The sequence below is a fragment of the Herpailurus yagouaroundi genome, unplaced genomic scaffold (genome assembly GCF_014898765.1).
Source record: "Herpailurus yagouaroundi ecotype Mexico unplaced genomic scaffold, PumYag 67702, whole genome shotgun sequence".
NCBI classification, from domain to species: domain Eukaryota; kingdom Metazoa; phylum Chordata; class Mammalia; order Carnivora; family Felidae; genus Herpailurus; species Herpailurus yagouaroundi.
Genome location: NW_024420501.1, coordinates 2,925,266 through 2,948,698, shown reverse-complemented (window position 1 = coordinate 2,948,698; position 23,433 = coordinate 2,925,266).

Below are 23,433 nucleotides of genomic sequence, written 5' to 3'. Positions count from 1 at the left end.
GGTGGTACAGCTCTCTCTTTGTGATGGTGTGTGTACTTTGGATTCTCTTTTTCCTCATGTTTTCAAATCAGTAATATGGACTTAGGTCATATTCTTTCTTAGAGAATGATGCCTTTATTAGAATTCCTTCCCTGTGCATCCTCAAACTCATCTCTACACATCACTCTCCTTAGAATGGTCTGGCAGGACCAGGATGGGCCTAGGGAGAAGTGCTCTGATTCTCAGGGTTGATTCTTCTGTGCCACCCATGGAAGATTAAGTCAGAAGGCCAGGATTTGATGGGTGGCAAAGAGATTTGGTGGCCAGATCGTGGGTGGCCAGGATTTGATGGTGGTTCAAGAGAAAGGCACTGAGGCATAGGCTGAATGGCCTTTTCCATATCTGAGCAAAAGGGATTCTTAAAGCCTAGCCCTGCTAATCAGGTAAGAGAGCCCATACACAGATTTGGGACAGTGTTCCAGCTAAGAGTAACAGTAGGCATTTGACTTTGATGTTCTGTTCTTTAGTACAGTAGTGACAGACAATGGGACCGATTCACACATTTCGAGTTCCTCAGCTTGGGTACATTATACTAAAATCAAGGGAAGTAATGGTAACGGTGAAAGATGGGGACCACCGTAGTGTTTATAAAGGCGAGGAAAGGGGGAACTGTACCTAAAAGCCTATCATAGGCTGTGATTACAGAAAGTTCAATAAAAAGTCAAGTATGAATCCATGGCCCAAGACTCTAGAAAGGGGGTTTAAATCAGGGGGATTAAAGCTCAGACTGAGTTGAGAGTGTCAAAAAAAAAAAAAAAAAGCACGACTCAATGGCTTTTTATCAATGCTGAACGGGAGCATGCAGGAGAGAGGTTTAATTCTTTTATTTTTTTATTTATTTATTTATTTTATTTTTTTTTTTAAATTTTTTTTTTTCAACGTTTATTTATTTTTGGGACAGAGAGAGACAGAGCATGAACGGGGGAGGGGCAGAGAGAGGGAGACACAGAATCGGAAACAGGCTCCAGGCTCTGAGCCATCAGCCCAGAGCCCGACGCGGGGCTCGAACTCCCGGACCGCGAGATCGTGACCTGGCTGAAGTCGGACGCTCAACCGACTGCGCCACCCAGGCGCCCCGAGAGGTTTAATTCTTAAGGCAAATGGTGTATGATAAGAAATGGTGCCAAGAAGGCTGATTTACTTGATTTTTATTTTACTCCCCTCCTTTCTCTCAAGAGAAACGGCCTTCAACAAATTCAACCCTGATCGATAGTGGCTTCCTTGTTTCCTCAGGGCCTCGTAGGCGTGAGGGCGACCGCACCATGGGTCGTGCTTGCTTTCTGCTTTCCTGCCTCCGTTCTTGACCTGCCCCTGCGCGTGCAGCCCGCTACCACTGGTAAAGAGCACTAAGAGGCGGAGGCTTAAACGTCACCCTCCCTACAACCATCCTTGTGCCGTTGGCTGCTAATCTAGCTGAGAATGGTGTCCAGTTGTTTCTGCTGTGTTGAACTTTGGTGGTTAAAGGCAGCCCTCTTCGGTCAGAAAGACTTAGATTCCCAGTCTTCACCACCTACTGCCATGGGAATTTGGGTGGTTTCTAAAATCTGAGCCTCAGTTTTCCAACCGGAGAATTTCACCATATTCCCCACCTCCCAAGGCTTCTGTGACAATTAGAATGTTTTAAGGCCTGTAGAACAGCGTCAGACTCACTGCAGGTGCTCCGTAAATATAGATTTCCCTGTCCGAAGTATCCCTGGATACTTGGTCCTTAAGCGATGATACTGTGTTCAGGCAGCTGCCGTTTGCCCTACTTGCAGGCCCAATGCCTAGTCTCATGAGTCCTAGCCTGAATATCCAAAGCTTACAAGTGGCCTCTGAAGCAGTTTTTTGATCGTTCGTTTGACTGCCGCCAAAAACTCAAAAGCGTGCCAGCGTAGTCAAGCTATGCCGCAGAGACAGCCGAATGCCAGAAGCCTTTCTTTTGGAAGTGTATTTTTGTGAAGAATCAATTTAATTTAAAAATTATTGATGATCCTCTTTATGTCTGTCTACATTCTTTGGCCTCTCTGGATGGTTTGGCTGGCTGTATGCCCCGCAGATGGACTCCACTTGAAGAAAACCTAATAAAAAATCCGAACGTATAGAACATAATCTGCGTACCTCGTGTCAGGGGTATTCTGCGTGTGTGTGTGTAGCAGTCGGGTGTAAGGTTATGCTGTAGGGCTTTGTGAAATGACACACGTTCCCGTGTTCCTCCTCTCCCCTTTTACTGTCTCTCTAAGTATTCTGGCAGTAGGCCTATAGCTCCTCAGGGAGCCCCATGAGCAGGTGAAAAATCCAAAAACTTGCAGGTAACTCTGAAATAATCCTAATGTATTTGCTCTACCGATGTTCTGGTTTACCAAAGGACTTGTCAGTGACGCCACCGGGAAGGTACATATTGTACCTCCGCTCATGGAGAAAACACAGTTAAATTGGTAACGATTCATTTCACGCTCTGGAGACGTATCTACCGTCTCACGTAAGGAATGTGTGGAAGTGAGATTGTCACTGCAAGCTCTCCAAAGCATTTTCCCTTCCAGTCAGCATCGTTTTCTTCTGTCAGAGAAGAGTTGGATGCTGGAGAAGGAAGGCACGAGGGGTAGACTTGTCTACGAGAGGATTTGCGGCGCATGTATTGGTTCTCCTCACCCTCCACACACGTTCCATCCGTAAAGCGTAGAAGGATGCTGTGCTTTCGCAGGGAGGTGACACGTAGGCCGAGACTCAAAGAGTAGACTGAGGCAAGAGGACAAGAGCTGGCAGAGAGTGGGACTCAGGTAACTCCATCTTGATCACGGTGTCAGCTGTTATCCAGAGAAACAGAACCAGTAGGAGACCTACATCTCTGTGTAGATATGCCCCTCCCTCTTTGTCTGGCTGTGTCGCTTCCTGCCCCTCTCCCTGTGTGTGCTGGTAACTCACGTTTGTGGTGGGGATACAGACAAGAGATGAATGGAGCTCTCCATAGAAAGAAGGAAGGGAAGGGAGTGAAGGAAAGGATAAAGGGCAGCTTTACCACACTTGCCACTCTAAGGTTGGAGCATTGCCTGTTCCTCAAAAAGCAGTATCAGTGACATAGCCTGTTTCAATCCAGGCAGGTGCCGTCTGGCAAATGCGAGTGTAGACAGTAATCGATACGCATAAGAGTTCACTACATGTCCAGCTAAGCGTGACCAAGCAACGGGGAAGGGGTTCGTTTTCATAAATACTATTGAGATAACTTGACACTACCATAGGGAGAAATTAACGTAGACCTATATCTCATGCAGTGTATTATGATCCACAACATAAAAATTAAAGTGTCAGACGTTTAGGAAAATCTAATTACAAGGAAAAAGAGAAAACAGAGCAAATATTCCGCTTACGGCGGGAGATAAGGTTTGATTAAAGGAGAAAAATAAATGATAAAGGAAAAGGTAAGTAGTGTGATTAAACAGAAAATTAATGTAAGTAAAATATAACAAAACCAAGATAAAAAACTTAAGTGACAAGATAGAAAATTATATTCAGTACATATGGCATTTCAAAAGCCATTGAGTTTTTATAAATTTAAATTAAGTTCACTGGAGACAGTGGTCAAAGTAGATGAAGAATCATTACATAAGCTGAAACACCATTAGTAAATTAACATAGGAAACAGTACGTAGTCTTGCCAGCAGCTAAAGAAGGTGCAAATTAAAACAATGATGAAATGTCACTTTATGACTCTAACATTAGCAACAGTAAAAGGACATTATTAAAACTACTGAGGCGACTTTTGGGGAAATTGAAGCGTTTATACATTTTTAGTGACATAGTAAATTATCTCAGTCAATTTGATGAACAATCTGGCAGGTTTTAGTAAGCGTCATAAAAATGTTCATACCTTTTTACTGAATAATCTCACTCTAGGGTATTTGTTTTAAGGATATAATTCAGAAGAAGGAAAGCATTCTGTGTTATTTATTATCATGGAAAACTGGGATATCCCAAACAGCCATTAATAAAGAGACGGTTATAAAATTATTGCATTTTAACTTAATGGACTTGCTTGCAACCAATGAAAATGATAGATACGAACATTTTTGAGACACATGGAAAAGTATATGCAAACTATGCAATTACGGAATTAAAAATGAAATAACAAATTACAAGAGCCCATAAGAAGGTCTGAAGGGGCTGGAGCTGGGTATTCCCCATGATCTATTAAAATTGACCTGCTAGGACTCCCCTTCCATGATGGAGATGCATTGAGGAGAAAATCCCAGAGGTCGAAAAAAATTTGAACATGTGACGAATAAATAGAGACCAGGGAAAGTGAAGACGCAAGTAAAAGTTGGGAAGGGAAACAGATCCAAGAAATCACAGACAGTAAGAGGCCATATTGTTTAACAAAGACAACAGAAGACAGGACCCTGTAAAGTTAGAAAATCTTTCTGAATTACACCTCTTTCTTAAAGTTGAATCAAACTAAATTGACATTTAAAAAGGAAAAGAAATATCTCATGCTAAAATCTCATGTATATTTCCTTTAAGAAAAGAGAATAAGGAGCAAGATAATACCCCTTCATAACATGAAAATGCATCAGGAAGGCATGATTTGGGGAAAATTTTATTTTTACCTCTTAAAGTTTCCTGTCACCCTCTTTATCCATTATTATTTTTTGTGATAAGAACATTTAACATAAGATGTACTTTCTTAGCAAATTTTGTTTCATTTCATTTCATTTTGATTTAATTTAATTTACATCCAAGTTAGGTAGCATATAGTGCAATAATGTTTCCGGAGTAGAATCCGGTGATTCATCCCCTACATAGAACACCCAGTGCTCATCCCAACAAGTGTTTTCCTTAATGTCCCTTGCCCATTTAGCCCGTCCCTTCACCCACAACCCCTCCAACAACCTTCAGTTTATTCTCTATATTTAAGAGTCTTTTATGTTATGTTCCCCTCCCTGTTTTTATATTATTTTTGTTTCCTTCTCTTCTGTTCATTTGTTTTATATCCTACATTCTACACATAAGTGAAGTCATATGATACTTGTCTTTCTCTGACTAATTTCACTTAGTGTAACACCCTCTAGTTTCATCCACATTGTTACAAATGGCAAGATTTCATTCTTTTTTGATTGCCGAGTAATACTCTATCCTATATACATACCACCTCTTTATCCATTCATCTGTTGGTGGACATTTGGGCTCTTTCCATACTTTGGCTATTGTCAGTAGCGGGGCCATACACATTGGGGTTGTGTGTGCCCTTTTGAAACAGCGCACCTGTATTCTTTTGATAAATACCTAGTAGTGCAATTGCTAGGTCATAGGGTAGTTCTATTTTCAATTTTTTGAGGAACCTCCGTATTGTTTTCCAGAGCGGCTACACCAGTTTGCATTCCCACCAGCAGTGCAAAAGGGTTCCTCTTTCTCCACATCCTCGCCAACATCTGTTGTTGCCGAGTTGTTAATGTGAGCCATTCTGACAGGTGTGAGGTGGTATCTCATTGTGGTTTTGATTTGTATTTCCCGGATGATGAATGATGTTGAGCATTTTTTTTACGTGTCTGTTAGCCATCTGGATGTCTTCTTTGGAAAAGTGTCTATTCATACCTTTTTCCCATTTCTTCACTGGATCATTTGTTTTTTGGGTGTTGAGTTTGATAAGTTCTTTACAGCTTTTGGATGTTAGCCCTTTAGCTGATATGTCACTTGCAAATATCTTCTTCCATTCCATTGTTTGCCTTTTAGTTTTGCTGATTGTTTCCTTCACTGTGCAGAAGCTTTTTATCTTGATGAGGTCCCAATAGTTTATTTTTGCTTTTGTTGCCCTCGCCTCTGGAGATGTGTTGAGTAAGAAGTTGCTATGGCCAAGATCAAATAAGTTTTTGCCTGCTTTCTCCTCGAGGATTTTGATGGCTTCCTGTCTTACATTTAGGTCTTTCATCCATTTTGAATTTATTTTTGTGTATGGTATAAGAAAGCGGTCCCCGTTCATTCCTCACGTCACTGTCCAGTTTTCCCAACACTATTTGCTGTAGAGACTGTCTTTATTCCATTCAGTATCCTGCTTTATCAAAGATTAGTTAGCCATACGTTTGTGGGTCCATTTCTGGGTTCTCTATTGTATTCCATTGATCTGAGTGTCTGTTTTTGTGCCAGTACCATACTGTCTTGATGATTACAGTTTTGTAATACAGCTTGAAGTCCGGGATTGTGATGCCTCCTGCTTTGGTTTTCTTTTTCAGGATTGCTTTGACTATTTGGGGTCTTTTCTGGTTCCATACAAATTTTAGGATTGTTTGTTCTATGTCTGTGAAGAATGCTGGTATTTTGATAGGGATTGCATGGGACATGTCGATTGTTTTGGGTAGTATTGACATTTTAGCAATATCTGTTTTTTCCAATCCATGAGCATGGATTGTTTTTCCATTTCTTTGTGTCATCTTCAGTTACTTTCATCAGTGTTTTATAGTTTTCAGAGTACAGATCGTTCACCTCTTTTTTCAGGTTTCTTCTTAGGTATCTTATGGTTTTTGGTGCAGTTGTAAATGGGATCAACTCTTTGATTTCCCTTTCTGCTGCTTCATTATTCGTGTATAGGAATGCAACCGATCTGTGACTTTGCTGAATTCATAAATCAATTCTAGTAGTTTTTTGGTGGACCCTTTTGGGTTTTCCTTATAGAGTCCTGTCATCTGTGAGGAGTGAAAGTTTGACTTCCTCTTTGCCAATGTGTATGCCTTTTATTTCTTTGTGTTGTCTGATTGTTGAGGCTAGGACTTCCAACACTATGTTGAATAGCAGGGGTGAGAGTAGACATCCCTGTTGTGTTCCTGACCTTAGGGGGAATGTTCTCAGTTTCTCCCCCATTGAGGATGATATTAGCAATGGGTCTTTCATATATGGCTTTTATGATCTTGATGTATGATCCTTCTATCCTTATGTTCTTGAGGGTTTTTATCAAGAAAGGATGCTGTATCTTGTCAAATGCTTTCTCTACATCTATTGAGAGGATCATGTGGTTCTTGTCCTTTCTTTTATTAATGTGATGTATCACATTGATTCATTTGCAGATATTGAACCAGCCCTGCATTCCAGGTATAAATCCCATTTGATTATGCTGAATAATTCTTTTAATGTATTGTTGGATCCAATTGGCTAGTATCTTGTTGAGGATTTTTGCACCCATGTTCATCAGGGAAATTGGTCTATAGTTCTTTTTAGTGGAGTCATTGTCTCGTTTTGGGATCAGGGTAATGCTGGCCTCATAGAATGAGTTTGGAAGTTTTCCTTCCATTTCTGTTTCTTGGAACAGCTTCAAAAGAATAGGAGTTAACTCTTCTTTAAATATTTGGTAGAGTTCCCCCTGGAAAGCCATCCTGCCGTGGACTCTTGTTTTGGGAAGTTTTTTAATTACTAATTCAATTTCTTTACTGGTTATGGGTCTGTTCAAATTTTCTATTTCTTCCTGTTTCAGTTTTGGTAGTTTATATGTTTTTAGGAATTTGTCCATTTCTTCCAGATTGCCCAATTTATTGGCATATAATTGCTCATGATATTTTCTTATTATTATTTGTATTTCTGCAATGTTGGTTGTGATCTCTCCTCTTTCATTTTTTATTTTATTTATTTGAGTCCTTTTTGCTTTTGATCAGACTGGCTAGGGGTTTATCAAGTTTGTTAATTCTTTCAAAGAACCAGCTCCTGGTTTCATTGATCTGTTCTACTGTTTGTTTGTTTCGTTGGTTGTTTGTTCGATAGCATTGATTTCCACTCTAGTCTTTCTTATTTCCCGTCTTCTGCTGGTTTTGGGTTTTATTTGCTCTTCTTTTTTCCAGCTCTTCAAGGTGTAAGGTTAGGTTGTGTATCAGAGACCTTTCTTCTTATGACTGCCTTTGCTACATCCCAGAGGTTTGGGGCTGTCATGTTATCATTTTCATTGGCTTCCATGTACTTTTTAATTTCCTCTTTAATATCTTGGTTAACCTATTCGTTCTTTAGTAGGATGTTCTTTCATCTCCAAGTATTTGTTGTCTTCCCAATTTTTTTTTTGTAGTTGATTTCAAGTTTCGTATCATTGTGGTCTGAAAATATGCATGGTATGTGTGATCTCCATCTTTTTGAACCTGTTGAGGGCTGGTTTGTGACCCAGTATGCGATCTGTTCTGGAGAATGTTTCATGTGCACTCGAGAAGAATGCGTTTTCTGCTTAGCAGATTTTTTAAATGATTTTTTAAAATTCATTTTTGAGAGTGAGTACGAGAGAGAGAGAGAGAGAGAGAGAGAGAGAAGGGTAGAGAGAGAGGGAGACAGAGGATCTGAAGTGGGTTCTGTGCTCTTAGCACAGAGCCCAATGTGGTGCTCAAACTCATGACCTGAGCCAAAGTCAGATGCTTAACTGACTGAGCCACCCACGCGCTCCTCCTCTTAGCAAATTTTTAAGGAAAAATTTTAAAATAAAAAGTAAATGATGATATGAAATAACTTGAGCAGAAATAACACACATGGGAGGCAAACAAAGTGGGTCTAACACATATGTTACAGGAATCCATGAAGAAGGAAACTAGGCAAGGAAGCAAAACAAACACCACACATATACCCACACAAATATATATAATTAAACATTAAAAAAAAACAACAACACTGTGTACCTGAGCATATTGACCCAGAATGGCAAACACCAGGAATATATTCTAGTAAAATTACTGGGCTTTAAAGAAAAAGAAAAATTCTTAGGCATCTTGGATAAAGAGAGTGAGGCTTACAAAGAAAAATAAGATCAGATTATCATTAGACTTTAATGACAGTGTTTTACACCACAAGGGAATTGAATAATATTTTAATATATTCAAGGAAAGAATATGTGAGCCAAGAATTTTATGTTTGGGAAACCTGACTTTCCAATATAGAGGGCACAAACTGTTAACAACATGTAGCAACTGAAAGAATATTGGCTGTGCAATTATCTCTCTTATAATTTGTTTACATGTTTGTTTATTTTTGGGAGAGAGAGAGAGAGACAGCATGCAAGCAGGGGAGGGGCAGAGAGAGGGAGACACAGAATCCAAAGCAGGCTCCAAGCTCTGAGCTGTCAGCATGGAACCTGACATGGGGCTCGAACTCACAAACCCTGAGATCGTGATTTGTGCTGAAGTCAGACCCTTAATTGACTGAGCCACCCAGGCCGCCGTCTGTTACAATTTTTTAAGATTAATATAAAAGCCTCAACATAATTTATGAAAAAGAAGCATATATAACCATAACTAATCCCAAATGTTTATTGATAACCTATAGGTGATAATCAGTAGGGATGAGCTAATATGGTTAAATATTTTTTTAAGTTTATTCATTTTGAGAGAGAGACAAAGTGCAAGTGGGGAGGGGCAGAGAGAAAGGGAGAGAGAGAGAGAATCCCAAGCAGGCTCCGCTCTGTCAGTGTGGAGGCTGACACAGGGCTCGAACCCATGAATTGTGAGATCATGACCTGAGCTGAGGTTGGAGGCTTAACCAACTGAGCCACCCGGGCGCCCCTAATATGTTTGAATATTAACTTAATTTGACATGCTAAACATCATTGCCCTTGAATACTATCTGTAACTGAGGAAATACTTTAATTTTACTTGTTTAGACTGTAGTATAACTTTGCTTTTATGTGAATTACCAAATGTGGTATTTTTGAGGATATTAATTTATTAATCAAAACCAGTTGGGAAGGAAATAAAAGAATATTGATATAAGCCTTTCCTGAGGAAAATAATAGAGAATGAAGTCTTTTTTTTTTTTTAGAGATTTTATTTTTAAGTAGTCTACACCCAACCTGGGGCTTGAACTTACAACGCTGCAATCAAGAGATCAAGAGTTGTACACTCTGCCAACTGAGCCATCCAGGCGCCCTGAGAATGAACTTTAGAACTAAAAAATCTCTCTATATTTCTGGAGATATGTCAATAAATATACAGTTGGTAATACAAGTAAATGTAAATGAGTTATTAAAAAGGGAGATAATAGGTTATGGCTATATGATGAGGCATTGTAGATACAGTGTAACCATAAAACAAATGGGAGAAGAAAGGGTTTAGCACATGCAAAATGTTTAGTCACTAATGATATTGGTGGAGGCAGTAATAATATTGTTATGCAGGTATTACTGTGTGTGTTGTATGGAAAAAGCATATGAGTGTGGAATATTCTGTCAAGTATTCTCAGTGGGGTTAACATCGCCCTGCTACTAAGGGCAAAAAATGATTCTTGGAGAGTGAAAAAAATTTGACACAGGCTTCACCTAGGGCAGAAAGCCTTTTCCCTGGGGTGGTGGTGGTGATGGTTGTTTTTTTTAATATTTGGGGAGAATTGTTTAACTTCTGTTCTGCCTGAGGCACTCAAATGGGACCACAATAGCTGATCCAGAAGCTTAAAAGAAAACAGCTGGGCAATGAGATCTCTGTAGAGACTTTGAAAATCTCCAGCATTCCTGGGAATTCAAAAGACACACTTTGTTTGGGCTGGCACATGTTCGGCGAAGGCGCGAGAAGGCCCTAAACTCACTGCAGACTGGCATTTTGTTCTGTGCACAAGGAGGAAGTGAACACTATGGCCTGGTTGAAAGCTGCCTGGCTGACTGTTGAACATATGCCCCGGCACACACTCAGAACCTCTGGGCGATGACTGGGAGACCCGCCGGTTCCAGGCATTTAAGGAAATCTGTGTACTCATTAACTGATCGCAAAGCTGGCCAAGCAAAGGCTTCAGTGACCACAGACAGCAAGGAATGCTGACTTTACGTAATTAGGGTAAGAAATTCTTCGAACAAATAGTAATAACCACAAACTGTGGTGATAATTGTGGAAGCTTTGCAAAGAGAACTAAAAGCCACTGAATTGTACACTTAATTTTAAAAAATTTATTTACTTTCATCTTTATTTTAACTGGGCTCCATGATGAACGTGGGGCTTGAACTCATGGCCCTGAGATCAAGAGTCTCCTGTTCCACCGACTGAACCAGCCAGGTGCCCCAGAATTGTACACTTTAAAATGATTAACTTTATGTTATGTGCGTTAGAGCTGGGAAACAATCGTTCTGGTCAGGGTGAAAATTAAATGATAGAAAATGAACATTTTGAAATGGAGCAGCAGAGGCTCAATTTCTCCAGTGAAACCATGAGACGGATCCAGACCTGACCCCCCCAAGGATACACAGAGGAACACGGCGAACTGCATCGTGAGCGGGCGGTCAGCAACATGCAGACTATGGAGACCTCTGGTCAACAGCTGGGGTCCTTTGACACAGAAATTGTACAGAAAAAGAAATGGATGGAAGGAGAGCTTACAGATGAATAGAGGCTTAACAGACCTATCAAGTTTTTAAGAAATTGGGCAAGATTATTCTGTAGCGCCTAGTGATTCACCCTTGGGTGATAAAACCGTAAAGAATATTATGACACGATTACTCCAAAATTCAGGGTATTGGTGATAGTTGGGGGTGAGAAGGGACTGTATTTGAGATTGGGCATTTGGAGGAGTTTCTGGAGTGGCCTTTTTTTTTTTAGCTTGGATGGTGGTGACAAGGCTGTTCTGCGCGTAACAATTTGCTTTAAGCTCTACTTTTGTTGCCTGTGGTTTTCTGTGTCTGTTTTAAAACAAGAGGATAAAAAGCAAAGACGGACATAAAGCTAAAGGTTGGAAGAGGTTGGAAGAACAAAAATCTGGGTTATGGGCATGTGCCTTCAAGTGAAATTAATATCCTGCTAAGACTAATTATTAGGAACTGACCTTCTATCCTGTCCCCGTTGTTGCCGTGGAGGAATTGCGAAGGAGAATCATCTCACATTGTATCTGGAATGACTTTTCTGATAAAAGGAACGGTGTCCTACTAGATGGCGTAAGTGGGGCCAGCGTAAGTGGGCCACTCTCTACAAAGAACATCCATCTTATACCCATGGATGGTCCAGGGTGAATTTTTAATTTAGTCAGCCTCTCCAGTCATTTTTCAAAAACTCCAAACAATGGGACCTTTATTTCAGAATGTCATGCCGATTCAGGAGCCTTGCGGCCGAATTTGAGGCTTGTCAATACCCAAGGGAGTTCTTCCCACCAGTAATTTCAGATCTCCTCTCCTCCCCCTCAAGCCTCGGTCCACCCCCAGCCTTAGCAGGTGAGCTCTCCTGCTTTGTGGAGACCGGGTCCCTTGTACAACCTCTTACCCCAGCCTCCGCTCCTCTTGGGCTTTATATGTATTTAGCGTTTTTCTCTGCGTTCTCACAGAAGACCGGGCAGCTTCCTCCTCTTCCGCCTCTGCCTTAGTTTCCCAATGTCTGTTGAACAGTTCAGCCTTGGTACATTGCTGTGTACATCTTACTCTCATCAAGGACACCTCTAAAGTATCTGGCCCGGGAGCCGGGAAGATTCTCTGTGCAGCTGATGCCAAAGACAGAGGTGTAAGGGAGACGGCAGGCTGGTTTTGGGACATGAAGAATTGTGTTTGGGATATGATGTGTTTGGACGGATGGCAAATGAGCAGAAATTGTAGGTCCGTGGCCTTTAGCATATCTGCCGGTAACTTGTCACTCTTAGGCTGTATTTAAAAAATGTTTACTGGGGCGCCGGTGTAGCACAGTGGGTAAGCGCCCAACTCTTGATTTCCGCCCAGTTCCTGATCTCACGGTTCGTGGGATCGAGCCCCATGTGGGGCCCTGCACTGACAGTGTGGAGCCTGCTTGGGTTTCCCTCTCTCCCTCCCTCTTCGCCCCTCCCCAGCTCGCACACTCACCCTCTCTTAAAATAAAACTTAAAAAAAATATATTATTCACCTAGTATGTAAAAAGTAATGCACTGGGTGCCGTTGGGGAGGGTAAACACCGAAACGAGTGGCACGGGCCTTTTCTTCAAGGAACTAACAATATGCAACTTATTTTAATATTAGTAATATTTAAGACCGTAGATAAAGGTGAGGACTGGGTAAGTGGCAGTAAACAGAACGCTAAGTGTGGGGAAAATATGGAAATACACACTTGCAAGTTTCCCAGCTGGAAAGTCCTAGGCACCATCGGTGCGTTCTGTACTCAAGAGTCCTTCAGAACAGCTGGCAGAAAAAACGTAGCTCTTTTGGGCCTTACTTCACCCCTCTCTCTGTAGTAGTTCAAAATTTCTGGTTTTCCACAGACACGGTGGAAGATGGATACAAAGACCTAAAATTGCCGCACGTGACCTCAAAGAGTTTACTTTTTTTTACTTTTTATTTTTTTAGGTTTGTTTATTTTTGAGAGAGCAAGCGGGAGAGGGGCAGAGAGGGGGGGACACGGGCCCCAAAGCAGGATCCCCACTGACAGCAGCAAGCCTGGTATGGGGCTCGAACTTAACAAGATGGTGACGTAAGCTGAACTGGGACGCTCCCCCGCTGAACCACCCAGGTTCTGCAAAGAGTTTATATTCTAATTGAGATAAGGTACGTCTGTGGACCTAGGGACAAATCATGAATTAAAGGGTGCTACAGAGTGGTAAATGTTATTGGAATACCTTTTATGAGTTAAATGCCATTCCGGGAAGGAGAAGATACCAAGATGATGAAAACATATCCTTGCACCTACTGTGGTTAAGCCACGTTGATCTTATTTTAGTTCCTGGAATATGCGAGCACTTAGAATCTAATAAGCTTTAGAGAGCAATGATAAAAGCTGTTAGTAAAAGCTGTGCTTTAGCAAGATTAACCTGAAAACATCCTGTGGTAAAGGCTGAAAAGAATAAATAAGGTCTAATAAGGCATTGGAGTTGGACAAGTAAGAGTTGAAGAATCTTATCTGTCACGGTACCTGAATATGTACTTTTTTTTTTTAACGTTTATTTATTTACTTTGAGAGAAAATGAGCAAGCGAGCGGGGGAGGGACAGAAAGAGAGAGAGAGAGAGAGAGAGAGAGAGAGAGAGAGAGAGAATCGCAAGCAGGCTCAGCACTGTCAGTGATGAGCCTGATGTGGACCCAACTCATACACCGTGCGATCATGACCTGGGCCAAAATCAGGAGTTGAACGTTCAACCGACTGAGCCACCCAGGCGTCTCGTGAATATGTCCTTTGATGTCAGACATATGTGGGCTAGGACATCAACTCTGCGGTCTCTGAACTGTGTGATCTTGGACAGGTCACTTGTCCTGTCTGAACCTCTCTCCCTGTACTAGTCAGGGTTCTGCAGAGAAACACAACATTTATATGGTGATTTATTACAGGAATTAGCTTATGTGATTTGGAGGCTGAGAAGTCCCACAGTCCGCTGTCTGCAAGCTGGAACACCCTCATAGACACACCTGGAAATAATGCTTGCTATTTATATGGGCATCCCTCAGCCCTGTCCGTTGTCAGAATTAGCCATCACGGTACTTCGGATGTTGGAGATGGGAGGGATAGGCTTGCAGGTAGAATACGGAAAGCTTAACAATTAGGGGTGGGGAATGAGGGGAAGGGAGGACTCAAAGATGCCAAGTCTTTGGGCACAGATGACTGGAAGGATGGGGATGTGATTCAGAGCCAAGGAGCACAACTTGAGAAAATAGGTGATAATGACAAGCAGAAAGCTAGAAACTTAGAACTCTGGAAAGCAGTTGGGGCTAGGAATATGTTTTGGGGGTCCTACACAGAGTGGGTGTTTACTTTTTTTTTTTTTTTAGAATAGCCGTGTTTTTTATTAAAAAATATTTACTTATATTTTGAGAGAGAGAGAGAATAAGCAGGCGAGCAGGCAGGTGCAGAGAGAGACAGAGACGGAATCGGAAGCAGGCTCCGGGCTCTGAGCCGTCAGCCCAGAGCCCGACGCGGGGCTCGAACTCGTGATCCGTGAGATCGTGACCCGAGCCGAAGTCGGAAGCCCAACTGACTGAGCCACCCAGACTCCCCTAGAATGTCTGTTCTTGTTTGTTTGTTTGTTTTGTTTATTTTTGAGAGAGAAAGAACGTGAGGGGGGGAGGGGCAGGGAGCGAGGGGCCCAGATGATTCCAAGCAAGCTCTGTGCTGACAGCAGCGAGCCCAATGCGGGGGCTTGAACTCAGGAACCGTGAGATCGGGACCTGAGCCGATGTCAGATGCTCAAGTGACTGAGCCACCCAGGCGCCCCGAGTGGGTGTTTGCTCTTAAGACGGCCGGAGACTGTGTGTGTCTTACCGTTTCTCCTTAGCTGTCTGAGAACATTGAATAATAAGAAGAAAATCTGTACTCAAGGGCATATGCACTACTTTCAGAATCGGCTCAAAGGACAGAACAGCATAGTGATTTATTTCCCTTGAACCCCGATTACCCTAATTGCAGTCACCACACGTAAGAGAAATAGTGAACTAGATGACACACAGAAGGAGGGCAGAGGTGTAGAATGTCAACTTTGTTAAGTTCCTAAGACTGGCTGTTAGTGGTTTTAAGCTGTGAGTGTCTCTTTGGTTCATCGCTCTGTTTCCATTCCCTTGCACCAGCTTGGTGCATAGCCAGGGCTCAATAAATATCTGTGGGATGCATGGCTGTTGAGGCCGTTAGTCCTGATGATTTCGTCTTGGCAAATACCTGCTCGTAGCCTTTCCATAGCCATTGCCCAAGTTTCAGAAATAATGAGAATTATTTCTCATCTGAGCTCTGGGGAGTCAGACAGGCCTGGGGTTCTGGTCCTGATTCAATCACTTGCAGCTCCTTGACTGGATGGAACTGTTTTTGGTTTATCTCCTTCCTTCTGAAACAAATATGAAACATTTCTCCGCTAATGAAAATGTGGCCTCAGAGTCGCTGTGGATTTGGTAAAATCCATGATGGTTGCTGATACTCGACAGAATGCCACTTCTGTGTTAATGTTTCCATAATATGATTGATGGAGAAGAGAGAGCAGTTTTTGAAATTTCTCAGTGAAGGAGAGTATAAGTGGCTCCTAGACCTTGGCAAATTGTTCAGAGAATGTGGCAAATAAAGGGAAACCTGGAAGTCGCTCAGTCACCGAAACGAGGTCCTTTGGACTCTTGGCAGTAAGACAACACTGATATTTTTGGTCCTAGTGCAAATGGACCTCAGATGTGAGTTTAGAGCCCAGGCAAGTAATTTATAGGCAGTCAGGAAGCAGCCATCTTAGAAAGCTGCTAGGAAGACAGATCCGCCTTATTCATAGGTGTCTCCCCAGCACCTAGTCTGTGCCTGGTAGGGGCTGCATAAATGCAACAGGGCGGGGGTGCTCCTCCATATTTACTGATGAACTCAGAATAGGATGCTTGGCTTCTTGTCCCGCCTCTGTCACTTTGCCACTTCTGTGACCTGAGGAAAAATCCTTTCTGTTCTTGGGACATCCGTTAACCCATCAAGAAAAATGATTATCGGTGTTCTTTGTGTCCTCAGGTTCTGCAGTTTATTTTAGTAAGTGTGGTTCTTGACAGTCGATCTATAGTCTGCCTGATCCACTCACATGACAGAACAAGGCAGAAGAGCAGACTCCCTCAGGTTGACAGCACATAGGTGAACCTGGCTTCAGCTTTGTAACAAAAAAAAAAAAAAAAAAAAAAAATCGTCTTCTCTGAGACCAGACTGTTGGATGCTTTGTGGTGCCATATTAAATGACTGTCCTCTGATCGGGATAAAGACATGCCCTTCTGCAAACCCTTATTACCACCCAGAATCTTCAACTGTAAGCCAGGCCGTCATTTATTCACGAGGGCATGACATCAAGACATGCCACCAATGAAGTGTCCTGTCGGTGACATAAAGCTTGTTCCAAGTGATAATTAGAATAGAGGCTCTTAATAGTAGAACCATTCAGTGTCGGCCTCAGGGGGCTACTAACTCATGTTGGAAATTCTCTCGGCTGCTTTTAATCAAGAACGAAGCTACAGGGACTTTTTTTTTTTTTTTAAGTTGCTACTTCAGTAGGGAAAGAACAGTACAAATGTTGCCACTTTAATATGACCTCCAGCTTCACAAAGCACCATGGGAAAATTTTTTTTTTTTTTATTAGAACCGGCTTGTGTATCTTGAAGCCTTATCTAATTGGTGTTCAAACCTGTTGCTGTCTCTTCTCCTTTTTCCTTATCTCTAAGGGCTCTCAGCAGAGAGGAGAGAGCATCCATTAATCACTCTTCTCCTCGTGCACGTGCATACATGAAGACACCCACTCCTTCCATCCCGTTCCACCCCACTCCTTACCCATACTCAGAGCCTTGGAATAGAATTGTGTTAGATCTGGAAAGGACCAGCAACATCATCTGGGCCACCTCCTTCATTGTATAGATGGGGAAGCTGAGGCTCAAAGAGAGGTTGTACCCAGCAGAGCCCGCACTCAAAGCCAGCGTCACATTTCTGTATCTCCCCACCGTGAACTCAGGGTTTCAGAAGAAGTGCAGAAGCTTTTCAGTTCCGCTCCGTATATACATCGTTCACTCTCTTTGTGTGTGAAGCATTATGCTGGCTCCTAGACGTATTTAATACGGGAACAAACTGATCTAGTGGAGGCAAATGGAGATGTATGTAAATGTGTTGTGTACGAGCAGATTGCTAAGTGTTTACATAGAGTGCACCAAGTAATTTGGAGATTAAAGTCAGAAGAGGTTTGTTCAAATTGAATTATTGGTTTGGGGTGCCTCTTCTGGGTTTCATGGAGACGATTTTCATGATGCTTCGAGAAGCTAAAGATTATATTAAAGTATTAGCATTGGCATTGTTCTCGCTCCCCTTGATTAGGGAAACTTCAAAAGTACTTCTTCTAATTACAATAAATGCTGTCTTTTAGCTTCAGAAAACATCAAAAAATAAAAGGGATAAAAATAGCTAGGTTTGGGGAGGGTGCAAGGAAATGGAAATAGGCATACATTACTGCTGGCAATTATGAAAAATTTAACAGTGTGTATTGGGAGCTTTAAAAATGCACATATCTTGTTACCCAGTATATTTGACTTTTAGAAATATACCTAAAGGAATGAATGTATGTTTGTGTGTGTTTAATCATATATGTATGTATATATATATATATAATGTGTGTGAATGATGAATACAAGAAATGTTATAGTGCGAAGTTAAAAAATCAAGGGACAAGTCAGTTGTTCTGTTAAAATAACACTTTACGGGGGCACCTGGGTGGCTCAGTCGGTTGAGCGTCCGACTTCAGCTCCGGTCACACTCTCGCGGTCCGTGGGTTCGAGCCCCGCGTCGGGCTCTGTGCTGACAGCTCAGAGCCTGGAGCCTGCTTTGGATTCTGTGTCTCCCTTTCTCTCTCCCCTCTCCCACTCGTGCTCTGTCTCTGTCTCTGTCTCTCTCAAAAATAAACATAAAAAAAAAAAACACTTTACGTATTTTACATACCCCTGTATATCATCCATAGCCCCAATATAGGCCTGCCTTGTATTCTCCCAGGTGTCCACCTTGAGGTCAGTAACATATCACATTAAAATACACACACCCACGAGTCCAAGTCTAAAAATAGACAAGTGATGTGGGTTTTAAGGATTTCATGAGAGGATGGAGTGGAGTTATTTTATATACCAAACAGCAAAACCTTCAAATCACTCTCCCTTCAAGCCTCTCTCTCTTGTCCGTGTTTGATGTCCCTTGGGGGCTACATTTCCTCTTTTCTCTCAAGCCCCTTTAGAGGGTCTCCCCCTTTCTGTTACCAACATAACCTCCTTTTCTTCCTCCTCTACTACCGTTCCCACCATGCGGCCTTCTTTGGTTCCCTAGCCAAGCATTATCCAACATAATTTTCTGCAGTGAATGAAATGTTTTCGAAACTTCTCTGTCCAGTATGTGGATGTGCAGGCAAATGGAGAAGTCTGTAAATGTGTTGAGTACGAGGCATGACTATTGCAATTGAGGAAATGTTTTATTTGTTTATCTATTTAAAAAAAACATTTATTCATCTTCAGAGAGAGTGCGCGTACGTGCAAGTGCGAGTGGGGGAGGGGCAGAGAGAGAGGGAGAGAGAATCCTAACCAGGCTGCACGCTGTCAGCACAGAGCCTGATGCGGGCTCAGTCCCGTGAACCAGGGCTTGATCTCACAAACCGTGGGGTCATGACCTGAGCCAAAATCAAGAGTCGGACGCTTGACCGACTGAGCCACCCAGGCACCCCTGCAATTGAGAAAATGTTCTTTTTAAAATTTTATTTAATTTTTATGTAAGTTAAATTAACCGCATGTGGCTATTAGGCATTTCAAATGTGGCTAGTGCAACTGAGGAAAGTTGGTTTTAATTGTATTTAATCGTGGAGAATTCATTCACTCATCCATTCATTCATTTATGAGCACGAGCAGGGGAGGGGCAGAGGGAGAGGGAAAGAGAAAGAACCTTAAATAGGTTCCATGCTCAGTGTGGAGCCTCACATGGGGGCTCGATCCCCTGACCCTGGGATCATGACCTGAGCCAGAATCAAGAGTTGGACGCTCAACCGACAGAGCCACCCAGGTGCCCCGTTAATTGTAGACAATTTAAATTCCCCTTATGTGGCTAGTTACAATCATATTGGGCAACACAGCTCTAGTCCCTGGCAGAGCAAACTAGGTTTCCTCTGGATCTTCAACTTTGCTTTGTTGAGTTCAAGAGACTTGAGGGGTGACTCAGTGACTTTTCTTCAATATCTGCCTTGCTTAGAAAACACTGGAAAGGGTAGGGAGGATTGTAAATAATACTTTTGGTTACTTTTGTGGGTATGCACAGGGAGAAAACAGGTATCAGTGAAAATAATTGTTAGCGTTAATTTATAGTAGTTGGACAATGATGGCTTCTTTTTACTTTTTCTGTTTCTCAAGTAATGTGGAGTGGACATTTATTACTCTTATATTTAGAAAAGACATACAACAAATATTAAAACACCTTAAAATAGGATTTTTTAGAATTTTCTTGATTTACAGAGAGCATGTGTGAGTGGGTGGGGGGCAGACAGAGGGAGAAACAGAGAGAATCCCAAGCAGGCTCTGCACCGTCAGCACAGAACCTGATGTGGGGCTCGATCCCACGAACCGTGAGATCGTGACCTGAGCCGAGATCAAGACTTGGATGCGTAACACACCGAGCCACCCAGGCACCCCTCTCATGTGTGGTTTAAGAAAAACAAAATTAAGGGAGGCAACTTTTTTCTTTTTTAACATTTATTTACTTTTGAGAGAGAGAGAGACAGAGTACAAGTGGGGGAGGGTCAGAGAGAGAGAGGGAGACACAGAATCCAAAGCAGGATCCGGGCTCTGAGTGTCAGCACAGAGCCCGACACGGGGCTCGAGCCCACAAACCGTGAGATCGTGACCTGAGCCGAAGTCGGGCCCCCACCCCAACTGAGCCACCCAGGCGCCCCGGGAGGCAGCTTTTCTCAGGGTCCTGTGATGGGTTCCCAGAGCAGTCTCTCACTTGGCGAGTGGGGAAGAGTCCAATGGCAGGCCCCTCTGGAGCAGAGCCCGGGAACGGCACGTGTGCACGTTCTCCCAGCTGCTTTCTCACATCAAGTAGCTAACAAGCCAGAGCTCCAAAGCCAACCGAGTTCCCGCTGTCATCGTTGAAGAAGCCTGTACACAGATGGGGAAGTAAATAGAAGGGAGAGGTGGTGAGTTTTCTATATTTGACCCAGTTACTATTTTTGCCAAATAAGGAGAAAAAAAAAGCTTGGGATTTCAAGCATGAAGAAATAGAGCCCGATTTTGTGAGCAAAATCTTGCTGCTCTCTTTTAGCCCTTACTGGATGTGTGTTTCCTTCTCGGAGTCAGGACAGAATTTGGCAGAATCCATATGGGCTCAGAGTTGTGACCTTACAACCCAGCCCAGAACAGGGGGCTGTTGGGAGTTAGGCACAGAGGAACCGCACCGATGGTGTGAAAAAAGCCAATGAACCTGGAGAGCCAGAGGCGACAAGGGGCTGAAACTTTCAGCTTATTATTTAGAACTGCCATTTCTCCACACTTGGATTCCAAAGCTGCTTAAGAAAAGGGGTCCCCTCTGGAAATGGCAGACACCCTAGTAAGAACAACGAAGACCTTTGTGCAGTCTTATTTCTGGCTTAGCCACACCGAGGCCAGCCAAGTGGCCATGTCTTTGGCATTACCCTTCCTCTCTGCTCAGTACCTCCTACCCAGAATGCAGTGCTGGAAAATTTCTGTGAGGCTCACTCACTCTCTCCCTGGTCTGGGAGAACTGTAAGGGTTCATGCTTTGATGCCTTCTGGCGTTGTCATTCGTTGTTTATTTCTCAGAGGGCTCTAGAAGGGTGAAATGCTTTGTGGGACTCAGAAGAATGATGCTGGAAAGAGGTAAAATGGTATGGTCCTTGGGGGTGTCTTAGGGGCGGGCGGCAGATGGGGTCCATCCGAGGCCTTGCCGCCTTCACACAAGCAGACATTTCCTATCGTACTTGCTTGCCGAGTGGCTTTCCAGGGACCGGCGCCTGTGTGTGCAAGGCAGGGGGGGCGGTGAGCTGCCGTACTCTGGGCCTAGCTGTGTAGCGGCAGAAGGTAAACCGCATTTCGGCTTTCGGTTTTGTGTTTATTTTCACTGGTTATTTTTAGTGGGTTCCAGTCTAGGAAGACTTAAAAATGACTCCTTCCTAAAATAGCTTAATTCCCTGAAATTGGAAAGCTAAGACGCTCTCGAGTTGCAAATCATTGCGTTGGTGATTGTAAGACATTCGTTCTATTAAACAGCCGGAGATGAAGTGAGCAGGAAATAGACCCTCTGGAGTCCTGAGGTGTTCAGTGCCTGTACTCGGCGTGATCATACCGCTCTTGAACGGTGCCTGTGGAGCGGTTTCTAAAATGCTGTCCTCTGGCAGGCTTCAAGTGGCTCTAGAGAGGTGAATGCGCCTGGTCCTTGTTGATTATACAGGACATGGCTACCAATGAGTTCTTGACACCCTCCGTCTGACAACGGGCTGTCTCGTCTCTCATATAGAAGTGTCTTGAGGATATTACCTGTAGCAAACCCACACTGGGCCAGACAGCTCTCCATTGGCTAGAGCGCAGCACTGATGAGGCCAAGGTCGTAGATTTCATCCCACACGGGCCGTTTCGTGTAGACAGAATAGAGAATTATATTTCTGTGCTTTCCAGATTACAGCTCTCCCACTACCTTCCAGGTTGCGGTGCAGTGTGCTCATAAGTCGGACTGTGGCTTGGTGTCCAGCCTGACTGAGGGTCTGTAAGAGGTTTTTCTGGTAGGAAAACAGGCACGAGTACTCAGAATTCTCGGCTACGGTAGAAGGACCCTATTAGGAAGACAGTGGAGCCAGGAGACCAGAGATGGGCTCCAGAGTAGTGCAGGTGTTTGGAGCGGCATATCCAGGGCACTGGGCAGATTGACTTTGGTAGCTAGAGAGCTTATGCGAAGGAACCACCAAAGCTGCCCAAGGAAAGTCTGGGAAAACTTGCTGCGCCTTTGGAAGATTTCTTTATCTGCCCCCACCCCAGCTTTATTGAGATACGATTTACATATGAGATTGTATAATGTGACAATTTCATATAGATACTGCAAAATGATGAGCACAGTAGGGTCAATTAACACGTCCATTGCTCCCATAGTTACCATTTTTTCCCCCTAGGGTATTAGAACTTTTAGGATCTACTCTCTTAGTGTACTTTCAGGTATAAAATATGGTATTGTTAACTGTAGTCGCCATGCCGTACGTGGGATGCAGGAGTATTTTTTATGGCGCCTCAGAGCTCTGTTCACGTCACCTCATTTCTGAGCCTTTCCAGACCACCACTCTCCTCCTCTGCAGGCACACTCTGGGATGGTTTGACTCCACTTCTATAGGATCCCGTAATTATCTCTCTAACCGCGTTGCGTTTTCACTTGCATTTGTATTTCAGTTTCTCCTACTGGACAGCAGACTTCTTTATCTTTGGATCCCTAGCACCCAGATATTATATAGGCTTGATGGGCGTTTGTTGGCTGACTGAACGAACGGCTGAATGAATGGGAGCGCAGAAGAACACGGAAGAAAAAAAGTGATGCATGTGGATTCTTCCAGAATGGGTAAATGTTTGCCGGGAAGAACCTGCTGTGTTCTGGAAAGAGGCAAATGTTACACTTGTGGCCAACAGAGATCCCAAGACGCCACTGTTGTGGAAATGGATCCCCGAGGGTCAGGGTAGCAGAAATTCCAGGTGACTTCGCAGAACGTGATGTACTACTGGAAGCTAAATCTTTTGATTCACGGTGAGTTGACGGACACCTTGAAAAATTTGGAAATGCTCACCGGTCCTTCGTGAAGGAATGGCTGTTGTGGTTGTTTTTGCTTCATCTCTGGTGGTGTCATGTCATGCTTAAGAGCCCATGGTGAGAATCAGACAGAAGTAGTTTTTAACTCCTGGCCCTATCAGCATCACAGGTCCAGGCCATTTCATTTTTCATGCAATGCAAAACGCTAGAAAGCTCTCTTTCGATATTGAGCCCACATCTATCTGCCTGTGATGCCCTCCTGTTTGAGCTACAAAGTTTTGCCTCATGGAGCCTACCAGAATA